This window comes from Loxodonta africana, chromosome 2 (genome assembly GCF_030014295.1).
Source record: "Loxodonta africana isolate mLoxAfr1 chromosome 2, mLoxAfr1.hap2, whole genome shotgun sequence".
NCBI lineage: Eukaryota > Metazoa > Chordata > Mammalia > Proboscidea > Elephantidae > Loxodonta > Loxodonta africana.
In genome coordinates, this window is record NC_087343.1 from 64148788 (window position 1) to 64162462 (window position 13675).

The following is a 13675-nucleotide window of genomic DNA, read 5'->3' on the forward strand; positions in this document are numbered from 1 at the left end:
TTAGAGTGCTGCTTAATCTCTTTATTACAAAAATGGGAATAATATTTACCCACGAGAATTGAGCAAGATCATGCATATAATGTGCATAGCTCATGACCTGCAAGGTGATAAGCAATCATAAATGGCGATTTCCTTTTTTCTAAATTTTACAGGTGAAGAAACTAGCCCAGGAAGGCAAAGTACTTTTCCTGAAATTAGACTCTTGGTTATAAGTGAAAAGAGCATGGACTTTGGAACAGACCAGACTTCGTGTAGAATCTTTGTTGCATTTCTTATTACACAAATATCTTTCAGTAAGCAACGTGGGCTCATTGAGGTTGTTTCTTCATCTGAAAATTGAGGATAATAATATTTACCTTTCAAGGCTCTTGTCAGAACCTAGAGATATGAAGTATTTGAAGCACCAATGTCTGGCATGTGGTTTACAATCAACAAAACGGCAGCTGCTATGATAATCCAGGCTAATTCCTTTTATCATTTCTTAACACTGTGCTGTCTTTGACACTTTATTCATCAATATTTGCTTCCAAATATAAAATTGATTTCTTTCTGACTTATACCTTTGAAAAACTTGAAAGGATGTGCGATGGGGGACTCCATTCCTCCTTTGGTTGTATTGTATATTTTTATAGACAAATTGGATAAAATAAGGGCATCCGGAAGGTAAAGAAGAGAATAAAGCTAAAAACAGAAGTTTATATAAAATCCTATATATAAGGATCCAGATCCTGAGGATCTCTGAATTGAGAAATTTACTTGCTTTGTAAAACAACAACAGGCACAATAATAATAATAATAGCTAATATTCATTTAGTCCTTATTAAGTGGTGCTATGTTTTACACATACCATCTCATTGCATTTTTACTAAAAACCTAGGAGTTTGGGTCAACTGTTTTTTCCATTTTACACGTAAAAAAAGAAACAGAGGCCTATAGAGTAGCATGCTTTAGCTACACGGACACATGGCCAGTAGCGTGACCACTATCCAGGTTTGCCTGGAACTCTCCAGTTTTAGCACTGAAAGTCTTACATTCCAGTAATCATCTAACTCATGAGGAAATCAGGATGGCTGATCACCCTATAAGCCAGGTATCAAAACCAAACCTCTTTTAAAGCTGTACTAATAAACACTAAGTTGCACTATCTCTAAAAAGTGTGGTCCCTGGCAGGGTGTGCAGTACTAGAAAACAGAACACAAACATATTGATCATAATTTAGTTAGACTAACAGTTTCAATAAAAAATGTTAACAGAACCAATCAGAACAGCTCAAATAAATACTGGGAAATAATGATAGTCCTTGTTGATTAAATGAGGAGATAGAGATTCTAGGTTCAACTTTGCAACTAATTATTAATATGGCCTTAAGAAATCACTTAACTTCTCTGGCCTTTCGTTTTCTTAGAAACAAAACCAAGAGGTTGTATAAAATGAACTTTAAGACCACTTAGAGTTCAGAACTGCTGATTTTGTAACAGTTGTGTTGTTAGGTGCTGTCCAATCATTTCCAACTCACAGCAACAACAGAATGAAACACTGCCTAGTCCTTCGCCATCCTCAAATTCCTTGTTATGCTTGAGCCCATTGTTACAGCCACGGTGCCAATCCACCTCATTAAGGGTCTTCCTCTTGTTTGCTGACCCTCTACTTTACCAAGCATGATGTCCTTCTCTAGGGACTGGTCCTTCCTGATAACATGTGCAAAATATGTGAGATGAAGTCCCACCATCCTTGCTTCTAGGGAGCATTCTGGCTATACTCCTTCCAAGACAGAATTGTTCATTCTTCCGGCAGTCCACGGTATAGTCAACGTTCTTTGCCAACACCATAATTGAAAGGCATCAATTCTTCTTTGATCTTTCTTATTCCTCGTCCAGCTTTCAAATGCATTTGAGGTGATGGAAAACACCATGGTATGGGTCAGGAGCACCTTAGACATTAAGGGACATCTTTGCTTTTTAACACTTTAAAGAGGTCTTATGCAGCAGATTTGCCCAATGCAAAACGTCATTTGATTTCTTGACTGCTGCTTCAGTGGGCGTTAATTGTGGATCCAAATAAAATGAAATTCTTGACAACTTCAATCTTTTCTCCATTTATCATGATGTTGCTTGTTGGTCGAGATGTGAGGATTTTTGTTTTCTTTATGTTGAGGTGTAATCCATACTAAAGGCTATGTTCTTTGATCTTCATCAGTAAGTGCTTCAAATCCTCTTCACTTTCAGCAAGGAAGGTCAGCTCATCTGCATATCATCGGCTGTTAAAAGAGTCTTCTTCCAATCCTGATGCTGCATTCTTCTTCAAATAGTCCAGCTTATTGTATTATTTGTTGAGCATACAGCTTGAATAAATATGGTGGAAGAATACAACTGGATGCACACCTGTCCTGATTTTAAATAATACAGTATCTCCTTGTTATGTCCAAACAACAGCCTCTGGGCTTATGTGCAGGTTCCACATGAACACAATTAAGTGTTTTGGAATTCCAGTCCTTCTTAATGTTATCCATAATCTGTAGTGATCCACACAGTTGAATGCCATTGCATAGTCAATAAGACACAGGTAAAAACCTTTCTGGTATTCTCTGTTTTCAGCCATGATCCTTCTGCATCATCAATGATATCCTTCATTCCATGTCCTCTTATGAAACCACTTTGAGTTTCTGACAGTTCGAAGTACTGCTGCAAGTGTTTTTGAATTATCTTCATCAGAAATTCAATTGTATGTGATGTTAATGATATTGATTGATAATTTTCAAATTCCATTGGATCACCTTTCTTTGGAAAGGATCTCTTCCAGTCAGTTGGCCAGGTAGTTGTCTTACAAATTTCTTGGCATAGACAAGTGAGTGCTTCCTGTGCTGCAGGTATTTGTTGAAACATCCCAACTAGTAGTCTGTCAGTTCCTGGGGTCTTGTTTTTTGTCAATACCCTCACTGCAGCTTGGACTTCTTCCTTCAATACCATCAGTTCTTCATCATTTGCTACCTCCTGAAATGGTCAAACGGCAACCAATTCTTTTTGGTATAGTGACTCTGTGTATTCTTTCCATCTTCTTTGATGCTTCCTGCATCATTTAATTTTTTGCCCATAGGACCCTTCAATATTGCAATTTGAGGCTTGAATTTTTTCTTCAGTTCTTTCGACTTGAGAAATGCCAAGTTATTTCCTTTTGGTTTTCTAACTCCAGGTCTTTGTACATTTCATTATTATACTTTGTCTTCTCAAAATCTTCTACTCAGCTCCTTTACTTCATCATTTTTTCTTTTCACTTTAACTATTCTATGCAGAGCAAGTTTCAGTTTCTCTTTTCTCATTCATTTTAGCCTTTTTTTCCCCCTTTTCTTTTGAATAACATTTTGTTTCTTCTTGTGTGATGTCCTTGATGTCATCTACAACTGGTCTGGTCTTTGGTTGTTAGTGTTCAAAGCATCAAATCTATTCTTGAGATGGTCTCCAAATTCAAGTGGAATATACTCAATGTTGTACATTGGCTCTCACGGATTTGTTTTAATTTTCTTCAGCTTCATCTCGAACTTGCATATAAGTAGTTGATGGTCTGTCCCACAGTTGGCCATTGGCCTTGTTCTGACTGATGATATTGAGTTTTTCCATTATCTCTTTCCTCAGATGTAGTCAATTTGACTCCTGTGTATTCTGTCTGGTGAGGTTCATGTGTATAGCCACCATTTATGTTGTTGAAAAAAAAAAGTATTTTCAATGAATAATTTGTTGGTCTTGCAAAATTCCACCATGAGAACTCCCTCATCGTTTCTATCACCAAAGGCATGTTTTCCAACTACCAATCCTTCTTTGTTTCCAATTTTTGCATTCCAATCATCAGTAGTTATCAATGCATCTTGATTGTATGTTTGATCAATTTTAGACTGGAGAGTCAGTTTCTTCATCTTTGGCATTGGTGGTTGGTGCATAAATTTTAATAACAGTCATATTAACTGGGCATCTTTGCAGGCATATGTATATTATTCTATCACTGACGGTATTGTATTTCAGGATAAATCTTGACATGTTCTTTTTGACAAGGAATGTGATGCTGTTCCTTTGAATTTGTCATTTCCAGCATATAAGACCTTGTGACCGTCCACTTCAAAGTAGCAAATACCACTCCATTTTAGCTCATTAAGGCCTAGGATATTGATCTTCAAGTGTTCCATTCAATTTCTGACAACTTCTAATTTTCCTTGTTTCATTCTTTGTACATTTTACATTCTGATTATTAACGAATATTTCCAGCTATTTCTTCTCATGTTGAGTCATACCACACCAGCAAACGAAGGCTTCAAAAGGTCAACCCCCTCCACGTTGTTAGGTCAACTCCACTTTGAGGAGGAAGCTCTTCCTCAGGCACATTTTGAGTGCCTTTCAGCCAAAGGGGTTCCCCCTTCAGCACTATATCAGACAATAGTCTCCTGGTCAATGTGTCGGGAGTAGATCACCAAGACCTTCTTCCCAGTCTGTCTTAGCCTGGAAGCTGAAACCTGTCCACCATGGCTGATCATGCTGCTATTTGAAACACTGTTGGGATAGCTTCCAGCATCACAATGACACACAAGCCACCACAGTACAACCAACTGACACTTGAGTAGAGGACTGGATTCCTAACAGGTCTTAATTTACTTCACACATTTTTAGAGAGATGATAATGACTTAAGTGTATAGATACCCTTCTTCTGGGAGAACATGGAAAAGAACAAAGGGCAAGTCTATCAATGCATGAGCAACACTAAATGCAGCTGGCCAAATTATCTTTCTATAAGAGCTTAGCTGCCCATTCTGGGAATTTGCAATACAATTGCAAAAATGCTTTATATAAAACTGGTATCCTGATGAAAGACTTAATGCTAGTGACATTTGCTTTTAGATAAAACTGCCTCAAGAGGTAACTTATTTGAGAAAACTATCTCTACTAAAAAATAAAGTTTATGTTCATGTTTAAATGCTGTCAGTTTAAACCCAAATGACTTATAAGTATTTGTATCTTTATAATAAAAATTATAAACCATTACAAGTCTATATTCTAATTTCTTCTATTCAAAAGCAGTATAACAAGTGGCCTTTATATACTCCTGATCACTGTGGATCTATTATGCTTCAGAAATAAATACAGCAGTTTTATCAAGTAGAAGGGAGGAGGTTAAATGCCCTTATTTAGGAAAAAAAAATGTAAAACTGAACACCAGGGGCATATATATCTCGTATTATTGCTAGGAAAATGGCATTTTTGCAAGGGGTTTAAAAAAGTACTTCTACCATCTGTAAGCCATTATGATGCTCAAACCTCTGCATGAAAATCACAGAAAGTGCTTGCTAAAATTCAGGCTGTCAGGCTCTTCTCCAGATCTGCCTAATCAGAAGTTCTTTAAGTAGGACTTGGGAATCTGCATGAGCCCCTAATGTGATTATTACGCACACTAAAACCTGAAAGCGAATGGTTTTGACATTTAAATATAGTTCAATATGATTGTTTGGCAAACAATAACTGGATGTAATCTAATTGTACTGAGAGATTGGCATAATAAACTTTGATATATCAATATCATGAAATAGTATAAGGCTGTTGTTAAAATAATGCAGAAGAATATGTGATTATATTCATGACATAATGTTGAGTAAAAAGAATAAACTACAGAGTGATCTCAGTTTTTTAAAACAAACAACACTAAAGCAAAACAAAACAAAACAAAAAAAACCCAACACCGATTATATTCATAGAAAAATATTCTGCAAGGATATACCCCAGTTCTTTCAAAACGGCTCTCTTAGATGATGATGCTGGCAATGATTTTGTTTTTATATTTTTGTTTGTTACCACTTCCTATATTCTCTATAATAAGAATGTGTTATTTTTGCATTAAAAAGTACACTAACAGTCATAATAATAAAATATTCAAGTAGCTACTGATGGGACCTAAAGGCATCTCTCATTCAGCTTCAAGATACGCAATATCAAAAGAGATGAAACACTAACATGTTTAAAGAGTTTAATGTGAATCTGTTAAACTGTAAAAAAAAATGAAATCCTCCCTGATAATTGGTCAACTTATTTGGAAGAGTTGACAGAAAAATAACTTTAGCAAAATGTTTTCCATTATTATGACAAATGCCTATCTCAAAGACACATCTGAAAAAAAAAAAGCAATAATTGACAGTTACAATGAATGGCCATTAAATATATTATTATTTCCCTTTTTGTTTTCTTCACTTTCTATGCAGAGTATTTAACTGATTTCTTTGTTCTTTTTTTTTTTTTCTGCTAAAGTAGATAGTGAGCCACTAAACAAGGCTTTAGTTTAGGAATATCCATGTTGCTGGCGTTCACTAAATATCTGTGGTTGCTGATCACCTCACAGTTTTTGACAAGTATTTCATATGAGCTAATAAAAATGAAATTTTCTATAGAGAAATCATCTTAAAATATGTATCCATTGGCACCGTAGAAGGCAATGTTTCTGGGTAGACCATATTTCCCAGCCTCCCTTGCAGCTAGAACATGGATGTGTTAATGAGTGTTACGTGCCAATGGAATGTAAGGCAAGGAAATGCCTGCACTTTCAGGCCTGGCCCATAAAAACTTTGGGAGGACAATTCACCATGTTCTTTCCCTTCTGAAGAGAGCTCCAAGATGATAGAAGCCATGGTTGTTCAGTCACTGTTCAGAGGAGAGCCGTTTGTTAATGAGGAAAATTTCACTTGAGAAATGAGAGCCACAAATAATCTTCTGTTGTGGCCAATTGGTAAAGATTGAGGTTTCCTTATTTCAGCTAGTACTGTTTTAATATATATAATCACATCTCTATTATTTGACTTCAACCTGTCTTAATCATGACACCATTCTTTCGTGGTTAATTTCTTAATTAAGCATTTATTGAGCACTACTATGTTCCAGGAGACCTGGTGGTACAGTGATTAAGAACTTGGCTGCTAATCAAAAGGTCGGCAGTTGGAATTCACCAGCTGCTCCTTGGAAACTCTATGGAGCAGTTCTACCCTGTCCTATAGGGTCGCTATGAGTCGGAATTGACTCAACAGTAACGGGTTTGGTTTTGGGGGTTTTATAGGTTCCGAGCTTTGTGCTGGATGCTGAAAATGCAGAGACAAATTGACGCAACAGTCCATTTGGGAGAAAGACCAGCAGACACATAAACACAAGTATGTGATAAGTGCTGTAAGAGAGGACTTGGGGTTTTGGGGGGTACATGTGTAGAGTGAACAGTTAGTTGAGTGAAAGGGTGTGCTAGCTGGATGTGACATCAACGAAAGGAGAAAATTTGGACTGCCACAGGCAAAATACGATGTATGGTTACCCCATTAAATGGTCATTCCTCTTTGTTCTAGGTCTACTCCTTTAAGCAGTTCTGTTTAGTCTTATTGCTATTTCTTCTATTAACTGTCCCGTAAAACTAGGCATTCTATCCTTCAATCACTTTTCTTCTCATCCTACACGCTCATGTTGAAAATATTATGAAGATAATGGAACAAAAATCTTCTGCCTTGTTACTCATGATCCCAAGTCAGTCTTCAGCCTGTCAGTTGTAGTGGGATAATTTGCTCACGTGTCTATATCCTTTATGAGCCTGGGAAGATCTGGTAGGAAGCAAGCATGTCATAACAACATTTGCACCCCAGTACTCATCAAAAAAAATTTTTTTTTTTTTTTTTACTCATCTAGCACCTGGAACATAACATACGTAAAATAAATCTTATTGAAAGAATGAACAAAGGAACAAAAAGACACATTTGTATCCAATTCTTCAACTGCAAGTAATTGGGAAATAGTATTAGGTACTGGTATTTTTTTTTTTTTTTTTTACTGGTATTACTAATAATGTTGAATTTTAACTGTTAATAAATGTTAGGTATGAGGCTAAAGCACATAAGAAATTTCTTTTAAAATTCCAAGACTTAAGTCACTCAAACCTTTATGCTTGAGCCTTTATGCTTGAACCTTTTCAAAAAATACAAGCATTATGATAACAGTATGTTAACTTAAAAAAAAAGGGGGGGCATTTTAATGAGAATTAAAGATTTCCAGGCACTCAGTGCTTCCCAAGCACCCACACTATGCAAAGAGCATTGTAGAAGTTGGTATGTTAAGCAGTTGGATGTATTTTCAGGAAAGGTACAGATTAAGCTGAGCAGAAGTATTTATTGCTTCCAATGCTACATTCCTTTTTTCCTGTCCTATTACTTTGCTGCTCAATCAGGTTCTGAAAAGTAGTTTTCTTGTGCCCAAATTCTCAGCATCAGTAAGACAATTTTTGAAAACTGAGCCAATTCTTTAAAGACTAGGATAAAATTTAATAGGTTACTATTTATCTCAGTAAATTAAGGATCATACTCACAATCTAAGAGTACTATATATCAACAGTAGACCTTGCCTATATAGAAGTTATAATTTTATGTTTCCACGAAATCATTCACAATACACTAAAGCAGTAATTGAAAATCTGGCTCAAGATTCTATAAGCCTTATACGAAACGTTTTTCCTGTACCTCATTACTCATTATTAGTGTTTTACCTCAAAATCAAATGATAATGTTGCCTAAATAATCTTCTAGGAAACTCAAAGGTAAGCAATAAAAATAAATACCAAAGGTCTTTTAGTATGGAAAAGGGCATTTTACTGAATTAATACAATCCATTTCCAAATGGATATTTGTAAACTGATATAGAAAAGGCATTCAGGCAAAATGAATTCCATATAAAAATGAAAATTTCCACCTCAGGTTGGCACAAATCTAGCAGATAGCTCTCAAACATCTACAGAGCATAATCAGAATATAGGCTGTGATTTCAAACTGATTAGAAGAGGCAGAAATTGCTGAAATCTTTCTAAAACCATTTCCTATAATGCACTCATCAAAACTTCTAAAAAGTTTTTAAAAGGGATAGAAAAATTTGTTATCCAGTAATTTTATACTGTATATTCTTATCAGCAAGAAAGTCTATCTGAAACTCTATTCAATTTACCTTCTGTAAATAGCATTGTACATTTCCTGGGTGACCTTGAAAAACTAAGTAGATTCCATTTTGTGAGAAGGAAAGAAAATCAAGGAAGAACATGTTGTTGTTGTTAGGTGCTGTTGAGTCAGTTGCGACTCATAGCAACCTTATGTACAACAAAATAAAACACTGCCCTGTCCTGCGTCATCCTCACAATCATTGTTATGCTTGTGTCCATTTTGCAGCCACTGTGTCAATCCATCTCATTGAGTGTCTTCCTCTTTTTCCTGACCCTCTACTTTACCAAGTATAATGTCTTTCTCCAGGCACTGATCCCTCTCGATCACATGTCCAAAGTATATGAGAGGTAGTTTCGCCATCTTTGTTTCTAAGGAGAATTCTGGTTGTACTTCTTCCAAGACAGGTTTGTTCCTTCTTTTGGCAGTCCATGGTATGGTCAATATTCTTCACCAACACCACAATTCAAAGGTGTGAATTCTTCTTCAGTCTTCCTAATTCATCATCCAGCTTTCGCATGCATATGAGGCAATTGAAAACACCAGGGCTTGGGTCAGGTGCAGCTTAGTCTTTAAGGTGACATCTTTGCTTTTTAACACTTTAAAGAGGTCTTTTGCAGCAGATTTGCCCAATGCAATGAGTCTTTCGAATTCTTGGCTGCTCCTTCCGTGGGTGTTGACTGCGGATCCAAGTAAAATGAAATCCGTGACAACCTCGATCTTTTCTCTGTTTATCATGATGTAGCTTATTGGTCCAGTAGTAAGGATTTTTGTTTTCTTTGTGTTGAGGTATAATCCATATTGAAGGCTATAGTCTTTGATCTTCATTAGTAAGTGCTTCAAGTCCTCTTCACTTTCAGCAAGCAAGGTTGTGTCGTCTGCATATTGCAAGTTGTTAATGAGTCTTCCTCTAATTCTAATGTTGCATCCTTCTTTATACAGTCCAGCTTCTCAGATTATTTCCTCAACATACACATTGAATAAGTATGGTGAACGGGTATGACCCTGACACACACTTTTCCTGACTTCAAACCACACAGTATTCCCTTGTTCTGTTCCAATGATTGCCTCTTGATTTATGTACAAGTTTCTCATGAGTGCAATTAAGTGTTCTGGAATTCCCATTCTTTGCAAAGTTATCCATAATTTGTTATGATCCACACAGTAGAATACCTTTGAATAGTCAATAAAACACAGGTAAATATCTTTCTGGAATTCTCTGCTTTGAGCCAGAATCCATCTGACATCAGCAATGATATCCCTGGTTCCATACCCTCTTCTGGATCCAGCTTGAATTTCAGGCAGTTCCCTGTTGATATACTCCTGCAACTGCTTTTGATCAATCTTCAGGGAAATTTTACTTATTTGTGATGTTAATGATATTGTTCGATAATATCCGCATTTGGTTGAATCACCTTTCTTGTGAATAGGCATAAATATGGATCTCTGCCAGTCAGTTGGCCAGGTAGCTGTTTTCCAAATTTCTTGGCATAGATGAATGAGCACTTCCAGGGCTGCACCTGTTTGTTGAAACATCTCAGTTGGTACTTCGTCAAGAAGTTGTTGGTCCTGCAAAATTCAGTCATGTGATCTCTAGCATTGTTTCTATCACCAAGACCATATTTTCCAACAATTGATCTTTCTTCTTTGTTTCTAACTTTCGCATTCCAATCGCCAGTAATTATCAATGCATCCTGATTGCGTGTTTGATCAATTTCAGACTGCAGAAGTTGGTAAAGGTCTTCAATTTCTTCATCATTGTCTTAGTGGTCGGTGCATAAATTTAAATAATAGTCGTATTAACTGGTCTTCCTTTAGATATTATTCTACCACTGACAGCGTTGTACTTCAGGATAGATCTTGAAATGTTCTTTTGGACAATGAATGCAATGCCATTCCTCTTCACGGTGTCATTTCTGGCATAGTAGACCATATGACTGTAGGATTCAAAATGGCCAATACCAGTCCATTTCAGCTCACTAATGCCTAAGATATCGATGTTTATATGTTCCATTTCATTTTTGACGATTTCTAATTCTCCTAGATTCATACTTCGTACACTTCACGTTCTGATTATTAATGGATATTTGCAGCTGTTTCTTCTCATTTTGAGTCGTAACACATCAGAAAGTGAAGGTCCCAAAAGCTTGACTCCATCCGTGTCATTAAGGTCTCCTCTACTTTAAGTAGGCAGCTCTTCCCCAGTCATATTTTGAGTACCTTACAACCTGGGGGGCTCATCTTCCTGCACTATATATTTAAAGAAGAACATAAGTCCTAGCAGTTATTTACTTCCCAATGATATACAGTAACAGAATCAAAGCTTTAGGGAAAAAAAACCAACTAACTTTTTTGGGGGCCCCAAAAATCATGTCTTCCTAGGGAAAAAAAAAAAAAAAGAAGAGTGGATTTAAACTTCATTGGCTTGTTTTCTCAGTGTTTGGAAAATCTCACACTTGAAGAATCAGGTTTCAAATCACAGCTTAAAGAGGAATACACAAGTGGTACAGTCAACACACCGGGCTGCGAACCAGAAGGCTGGAGGTTCAAGCCCACTCAGAAATGCCTCAGAAGAAACCCAAAAGAATCAACTAAAAAGATAACTACAAGAATTGCTGGGTAAGTTGTCCAGTTACAAATGAAAATATGAAAATGACTTTCCTTTATAAAATAAATCAAAGATCAGTTTTTAAAACTACAAGAAAATAATTAATTTATAAAAACAAAAAAAAATACTTATGAATAAGCTTATAAAGAAATAAGTGGAACTTAAATTCAGAAATCTACATAAATGTCTCGACTTATATAAGCAAGACTGATATTCCTCATAACTTAATTCGTATATTTAATGCCAATGGAGGGGGAAAAAAAACTAATTTTTTTTCTTCTTTTGATACGATTGTGGAATCCTTAGACTAAAAGAAAAAGAGGCAAGTATAACAAGAATGTTTTAAAAATATAATATGAGAAGGCTCTTGCCCTACTAGACACAAAAATGTATCATAAAACTACAATAACAAAAATAGTGTGGTACTTTTAAAAGAATCAACAGAAAGATTAGTGAAACAAAACAGAATCCCCTCAAGTATTTCCTGTATAAGAACTTTTTGTTGTTGTTAGGTGCCGTCAAGTCGGTTCCGACTCATGACAAACCTATAGGACAGAGTAAAACTGCCCCATACAGTTTCCAAGGAGTGTCTGGTAGATTTAAACTGCTGGCCTTCTGGTTAGCAGCCATAGCTCTTAACCACTATGTCACCAGGGTTTCTGTATAAAAACTTAACATATGTTAATATGTGTTAAAGGAAACGTTGTCAACTAATGGGAGGGAACTGTTACGTACAAAAGTGTTAGGAAAACTGACCACATAGACCAAATGAATGTGAGATAAAACACTAAATATTTTTAAACTAACCATGAAAATAAAACATAAGAAAACATTTAGTCAATCTTGGGATAAGGAAGTGTTTCTCAGCATAAAATCAATAAAATAATCACAAATGAAATGTTTTTAAATATTGGAAACTTGTTTATAAAAATATACAAAACTTCAGGCACATGAAAAACTGAGAAAATTTTAACATCTAATATGTCAAACAGTTAATATCATTAATATGTAAAGTCTTTTACAAATCAGTAAGGAAAACACTATTTTCTCAATGGAAAAATTAACTCAACATGAACAACATGAACAAGCAAGTCCCAGAAAAAATTGGGTCACTATCTCCAGTGATAATAAATTCACTTGAAAACATGAATATCTGGCCATTTTCAAACATTTTATCATGGACTTTTTTTAGTGGTAGCAATATTGCAATATGACAAGAGTATAACTAGAAGAGCAAAAGATAAAAGAAACGCTCTAGAAAGTCCCTTGGCAAAGTGTATTAGGAGCCTTAAAAAGCAATCATGTTTTTTATCCTAGTAATACCACTTCTCTGGAAAATAACCTAAGAAGATTATAATGGATGAAGCTCAAAGTTTAGAATAATTATTTTCTTGTGAAGGTAAAAAATTTCAGACAACCAAAAATCGTTCAGGTATAAGGAAAAGATCTTAAAAATATTTGTATATAAATAAATACTTTTTGTTGTGTGCTGTTGAGTCAATTCTGAATCATAGTGACCCTATATGGCAGAGTAGAACTGCCCCCATAGGGTTTCCTAAGCTGTAAATCTTTACAGAAGCAGATCACCAGGTCTTTTCTACTGCTGAGATGGTGGTGGGTTCGAACCACGGACCTTTCCGTTAGCAATCAAGCACTTAATCATTGTATCACCAGGACTAACTAGTTATTAAAAGAAATCCCTTGGTGGCGAGAATGGTTAAGCACTCAACTACTAGCCAAAAGATCTGCAGTTTGAACCCACCCAGAGGTGGCTGGTAAGACAGGCCTGGGAATCTGCTTCCAAAATGTCACAGGCTTTTAAACCGTATGGACTATAGGCCCACTCTGCAGACATGGGGCTACCATGAGTCAGAATCAGCTGGATAGCAACTAACAACAATAGCCATTTAAAAACAAGTTTTGAAGAAATTTAATTAGCCATTTACGCTATCGAATGGATAAAGCAAGAACCAAAAAAATATAAACCAAAAAAAAAAAAAAAAAACCAAACGCACGGCCGTTGAGTCGATTCCGACTCATAGCGACCCTATAGGACAGAGTAGAACTGCCCCATAGAGTTTCCAAG

The 13675-nt window shown here is 36.0% G+C and overlaps 1 protein-coding gene across 5 annotated transcripts in view; it reads right to left on the reverse strand.

Annotated features, from left to right (window-relative positions):
• Positions 1-13675, reverse strand: part of PDE4D (phosphodiesterase 4D) — a 1416439-nt gene that overhangs the window by 1135676 nt on the left and 267088 nt on the right. The window lies entirely within an intron of this gene.